The sequence below is a fragment of the Theropithecus gelada genome, unplaced genomic scaffold (assembly GCF_003255815.1).
Source record: "Theropithecus gelada isolate Dixy unplaced genomic scaffold, Tgel_1.0 HiC_scaffold_1816, whole genome shotgun sequence".
Lineage (NCBI taxonomy): Eukaryota > Metazoa > Chordata > Mammalia > Primates > Cercopithecidae > Theropithecus > Theropithecus gelada.
Window position 1 is genome coordinate 1 of NW_020258243.1, and position 6,583 is coordinate 6,583.

Here is a 6,583-nt window from a genome sequence, read left to right on the forward strand (position 1 = left end):
CAGCCCCCCAAAATGCTGGGATTACAGTTGTGAGACACAACAACTGGCCTTATTTTCATCTTTTAAAACAATGATATGTGAAGTCTTCCTTGATTCTGCATGTCTTTCCCAAGATAAAAAGGTACCTCCTTCTTGAGGCTGCCTTGTGACTTCACTGATTTTTCTACCGCATCTTTACCACCTGAACTGTACATTATTCCCCCACATGTCTGTCCCCTCTGCTCCAAGACTGCAGAGAACAGTCCTGCACATCATCTTTGTAAAAACAGTCTTTATTTTACTCAGAAATTTCTTATTGAGTCCTGCTACATACATGCTAGGCATTAGGGTTTAAAAACAATGAAAATAAAGCGTATCAGGGATGGCTTTTCTAGAACACATGCCCAAGCACAGACTGAAATATTGAGGCTAGCCAGATTAAAAGCGGTAGAGGGAAGGAAAGGGTAACAGCATTCCACACAGCAGCAAGAGCAGGAGTGAGGCCTAAAAGAGTGAACGAGTGAGTAGGACATTACCAGCAGCTCAGTAATGCCAGAGAAAGGGCGCACAGGGAAAAGGGCTAAAGATGGAGAGTGGGGCAGAAGTCAGATTATGAAATCTGATGTGTAGTTTTAAGATGCTTGGACATTAATGTTCAAGAGTGATCCCTGGTCCTATCTGCATTTAGAAAAATATCATTTTAACGCCAAAACCAATATTCCTAGTGAGCCAATAGTCATTAAGACAAGGTGACAGACAGCTCTTGTGGACACAGCTGAGATGTTACTATGTAGCAAATTCTCAACAATTCTCATGAGCACTTGGAAAGTCAATTCTATAATAAGTCAAAGAAATTATAATCAATCACTTAATATTTGGTTTGGGAAGGTGCTTTCTAAAGTTATAGTGCATACGAATATAATTCATAGTTGTGAATTCAGAGATGTGACAATAAAGCAATGAAACTACACTGTGTTTGAGTCAGTAATCTTTAGATTTCTATCTCATCTTCCTACCCGTTCTGTAAATTCTAAGTATAATCTTGGTACTCACTCTTAAGTTTACGTTAAATACTAGCCTATAAAAAAACAATCTTTCTCTTACTTCTTTTTGTTATTTATATGTTGATGTTTTTAAAGGAAGAACACAAAAATGCCCCACTGAAGGGATTCTGTTTGGTTGCAGGCTAAAAGAGTGGAAAAACAGAAAGCATATTTTGCAGAAAACAATATTTTAGAAATCAGAACTATGACATGAAGTCAAGCAGGGCACTCTAGGACTGAATTTGCTGTGCTTCTTTAATACACTCCTTGCTCTCTTTCTTTTCTGGCAGCCGTGACTCACACAGGTCATGGAGACTATCATTCGCTAAGAGGAACACAACTCTGATATTCATCTTTATCTATTAAGTTCACCTATCCCAATTCTGTGTTCTGTGGATGCTGACTTTCGGTCACTGATGGTGATACACATGGACATTTTCATCAACTTTCAGATTCTTTGATCTTTGACAAGTCTTGTTACTGAGAGTCAAACTAGTATGATGTGAGTTATAAATGCTGGTTATCCAATTACCTACTCAAAATATCCTACATGAATATTCCATTAAACATGCATAGGAAAAAAATGGTCATTCCTGCTGACCTGCAGCTCTTTGCTCTTCTGTATTAAACAGAAAATTTCCTACTCCTTCCTCATATCAGGTTAAATACTAGTGTACGACCTGGAAACCTGTAAATCATCTGACATTTCTCTCGGTCCCCCAAGCCTTTCTCATTCAATTATCACTAAGTCATATAGACTATACCTCTCTTCTGCCTCTGCTTTATATTCCCACTGCCACTGGGAACATAAACTTTACAAAATGGCTTCCATTTAAAAGAAAACCGTCAACTACTAATGTTAGTTCTTACATGAAAAAAATTAAGCAAAACAAATAAAAAGGCATAACACCATAAAAACAAAGGCCAACATATTAAAATGAGTAACTGAGATTCCTAACTTTATTCCACCATGGATGGGTGAAAACCTTATAATACATCGATACTAGTCCGAGGATGTGTGACAGAAACTATAGCTGACTATTGCAAAAGCTTCCTTTGTCTCCTGGTTTCTTTCCATGGTAACCTTCCACCAATCCCAGGAAACTATAGGCCACAGTCCAAATTAAATCTGCCTTATGGCTTGTAAATAAAGTTTTATAGGAGCTCAGTCATGCCTGTTTGCTTACATAGAATCATGGTGGCTTTCACTCTACAACAGCAGACAACAGCAGGGGTAAGTAGTTATGACAGAGACCACATAGTCTAAAATATTTCCTGCCTGGTCCTTTACAGGAAAAGCTTGCTAACCCATTTTACACCATAACCAGAATGCCTTAATACTCAGATTTAATCTTGTGACTCCCCTGCTCCAATGTCTCCAATGAGCCCCTGCAGCAAACATTGTTCACTCTCTACCAATAGCCATTCCTTATTCTTTCTTGCAGAAGAAACACAAGTCTATTGGGATGTTTATTATCCCAATCTCCCTCCCTCAGCCTCAGAAAGAGAAACGTTAATTCTAAGCTAATCACGTATTTGCATTCCCAGTGCCTGGTTTGGGAATGAGCAGGTAGTGTAACACAACCAATGAAATGTTACAGGAAGCCCCTTGTGTGCTTCTAAGTTTTCTCCCTGTTTAGAAAACACAGGTGAAGAAAAGAAGCCCTTGAGATGTTGTGTTGTGAGAACAAGATGTTTGGAGCTGTTGCAGATTAGCCAACCATGAAAGGAGACATGAATAAAACACTGTCGACAGCACAGAAAGAGGGACAAGAGGGATCCCTAGGATATCACTGAACAAACAAAACAACTCTGCTTCCTACTGTTTTCGCCACTGCTCATCAGTATTTGCAGTCCAAAGCATTCTACCTGGTAAACTTCCCATGGCCCACAGGATAAAACCTACTCATTTCTGTAGTATTAAAAAGTCTGTCATAAGCTTGCCTTAGCTAAGTATTCACCTCATTCCCAACCTCTGGTATCTCACACTTTTGGTGCTAGCAAAAGTGAACTGCTCAGAAACCCTGCAAAGTTCACTCAAGCATCTTGTCTTTTGCACTTGCTGCTCTTCCTGCCAAACAGGCAATCTCCTTAGATGTTCCTTCTGGCCAACACACAATCTTGTTGCATGTTCCTTCTGTCAAACATTATTCTTCTGATTCTTTACCTAGAAAAATTCTTCTCACTCTGCATGCTTCCCTTGAATCATACCTACTTTTTTTTTTTTTTTTTTTACCAGAACTTTCATTCCTCAACACATATGTCTGGCACATAATCAATATATAATAAATTATAAGCTTCCAGTGGGCATCTAACACACAGTAAGAACTGAATNTTTTTTTTTTTTTTTTTACCAGAACTTTCATTCCTCAACACATATGTCTGGCACATAATCAATATATAATAAATTATAAGCTTCCAGTGGGCATCTAACACACAGTAAGAACTGAATAAAGTAGTAAAATAAAAAAATAATGACAATGATAATAAAAAGCTCCTGTCTGTATTTTTAATTGTGTTCTGTTGTGTTCTGTTGCATTAGAAAAATGGTTAGTATCTAAAAGACATTCGATGGTTATTTGTTAAGTGAAGTGAAAACATAAATGGAAATATTTTCTTTGTAAATTCTATTGAAAAAGCACAGAAATGAAATAGAGACAACTCTATTATGAGCACCTTAAAGATCAAAATTACGTCTGCTCCATCTTTATCTCCTGCAACTTATAAAACCCAACTTACAAAAGTTCTTTGATAAATTGATGGCTAAATTAAAGGTGTCCTCATACCGTTTGAGTTATACAATGTATTAGGTGTCCACAACCAGGTACCATACTAGCATTGTTGTTATTATGAAACATTTTTCTAATTTTATTATAATCTCCTGAGCCTAGAGTTAAGCAATTTGTATATTTATTATGACAATCTTTTGGCAAATGGTAGCAGAGCATTTGTTCTAACAAAATTGCTGTTATCCTGACCACTAACCAGCAGGTAGAAGAGCACATCTTGTTCCAACAAAGTAAATGTGTCTCTTTCCAACTTCAAATGAGGAGGAATGAAGTCAGTAAGTGAGATCTTGCTGGGACAAGCATATGTAACATAACTTTGCTTCAGCATTCTTTTGAGATCAAAAGTTCCTTACTTTTACTTTTTTATCTATGGTAGGACCACCCAGAGCAGGGGTCCTCAACTCCCATGCTACAGACCGGTAGCAGTCCATGGATTATTATGAACCACACCACACAGGAAGAGGTGAGCAGCAGGCAAACCAGGGAAGCTTCACCTGTACTTACAGCCAACCAATAATAATGGCTCATATTATTGCCTGAACTCTGCCCCTTCCTAGATCAGTGATAGCATTAGATACTCATTGGAGCATGAACCCTGTTGTGAACTGCCCATCCGAGGGATCTAGGTTGTGTGCTTCATATGAGAATCTAATGCCTGATGATCTGTCACTGTCTCATGTTGCCCCCAGATGAGACCATCTAGTTGCAGAAAAATAAGCTCAGAGCTTCCACAGATTCTACATGATGGTAAGTCGTATAATTATTTCATTATATATTACAATGTAATAATAATATAAATAAAGTAGCACAATAAACGTAACATGACTGAATAATCCTGAAACTATCCCCACCTTCCCCCAGCCCATAGAAAGACTGTCTTCCACAAAACTGGTCCCTGGTACCAAAAAGATTGGGGACAACTGACCTAAAGTAATTCACTATCACAAGTGTTACCTGGATTGCTGTTTTCAGAAGAGATTTTTAGCATCTGTTTTTCTTTGTAGTCAGAAAGTAATTGGCAAATTCTATGTATAAAAATGTAATAAACCAAATTACTATTTTAATACTGATGTAAAAAACTTACCAAATGTAAAATTCTTAGAGTATTTCAAACAATATCATAATATCAGAACTTAACAGTATTATCCCATCCATTTATGAGTACATTCTACAAACTTCTCTTGAAGCTTCTAAGTAAAGAAGACAAAAATGTAGGGTGAAATGCTCATAAATCGAGAGCAGTGTGACCCAGTAAATTAGCTTGCATTAGCATGACATAATAGAAAGTGTTCCAACTCTGCTTAAGTCCTAGCTCCATAATGAACAGCTCTTTGTTCTTGGATGACTTGCTTGTCTTCTTCAACAAAGTAAGGACTTTGCCTCCTTATTTCACTAGGTCGTTATAAAGACTTAACAAGATAACATTTTTTAAATGCTCAGAGAAATAGTAAAGCAAAGGAATAATCTGTTCCTAAACATTATAACTAAAATTATCTTGGAATCCCAAATAAAACCCAATGCATATTTTGTTCATAGGTTCTAATATGCAAATGTTATAGTTTTTAGCAAATGTTATTAAGTCTTAATTTTGCTTCTAAGTTTTCCTGCTCCTTAGGGCTTATAATTCTGGGCATCTCAACTACATCTTAGTTTGTAACTAAATTTACTCATAACTATCTCATTAAAGTAGATAATGTGAGTGTCCACTATTACGGAGTTGACCAACCACACCAAGGGCAGAAAAACCAATGGATGTTAAGACCTGGCTTGGACCAGTGATCCTTCTCTACTGACTCCAACTCTGAGCCAGCAGATTTTTCTTAGGATAATGGTTTATATTGATGTTCAATTCCAGCTGACATGGAGATCAAAACTCTACCTATATGTTTTTTAGTTTCCATGAAGTTGTAAGTTGACATTCTCTAATTTTTGACATACACACTAACAACATATTTTGCACCAAACACATTATTCAGCTCTGAGTCACCTCATAGACCATCTTACATGACTATTTTTTTAGTTCAAATCACAATTTCAATATTTTGGTGGCACCCATTTTGCTTTGATTCACACTGTTTCCTTAGAGCTAGTCAGCAAATAGTCACATGACCTTCCAGTGACTGACCAAACTATGGAATGCTTCAAAAATTTGTGCTGCTTCCTTATGCAGAAGCCATGCTAATTTTCTCTGTATTGTTCCCATTTTAGGATATGTGCTGCGGAAGCAAGCACAAAGCCCTACTTTTACACATGATTAGTGATGAGTCATGCACAGGGCTTGGTTCTGTTAAGTCCGACTAACCTACTTGAGAATTCTCTTCAATGGCTCCCTGTGAGGTAGAATTTGAAAATATTTTAAAATCTTGAGTTACAGATGAAAGTAGCTTGGATGATTTTCATTATCATGTAAAACAGATCACTCAAGGGCCGACCACAACTGGGAGCCACTGTTCAGAGAAGGTTCATATGGGACTTTCTACTGCCTAAGATTCTATACAGAATATAAAGGTGCCTCACAGCACAGATCTGATAGCAAAGAAGAAGAAACAAACACTGATCTCTTTCTGTCACATTATTTGAACCCCTCTGACCCTTTAGAACAAGCCCAATTAATATCTGCCAGAGAAAAGACCAACAACGGCCTCAAAGGATCTCGTACCATGAAGGTCTCAGCTAATTCTTGGCTAAGATGTGCTTTCCACATTAGGTTCTGAATATGGGGGGAAGTGTCAATTTGCTCACTTTGTCTGCAGATCAAGTCAGGATGCCCAG

The 6,583-nt window shown here is 37.5% G+C and overlaps 1 non-coding gene across 1 annotated transcript; it reads right to left on the reverse strand.

Moving 5' to 3' along the window:
* Positions 1-5,936: 5,936 nt before the first annotated feature.
* LOC112617463 lies at positions 5,937-6,043 on the reverse strand. Its single transcript, XR_003117905.1, has one exon. It is a non-coding gene; the product is annotated as a U6 spliceosomal RNA (small nuclear RNA).
* Positions 6,044-6,583: the final 540 nt, after the last annotated feature.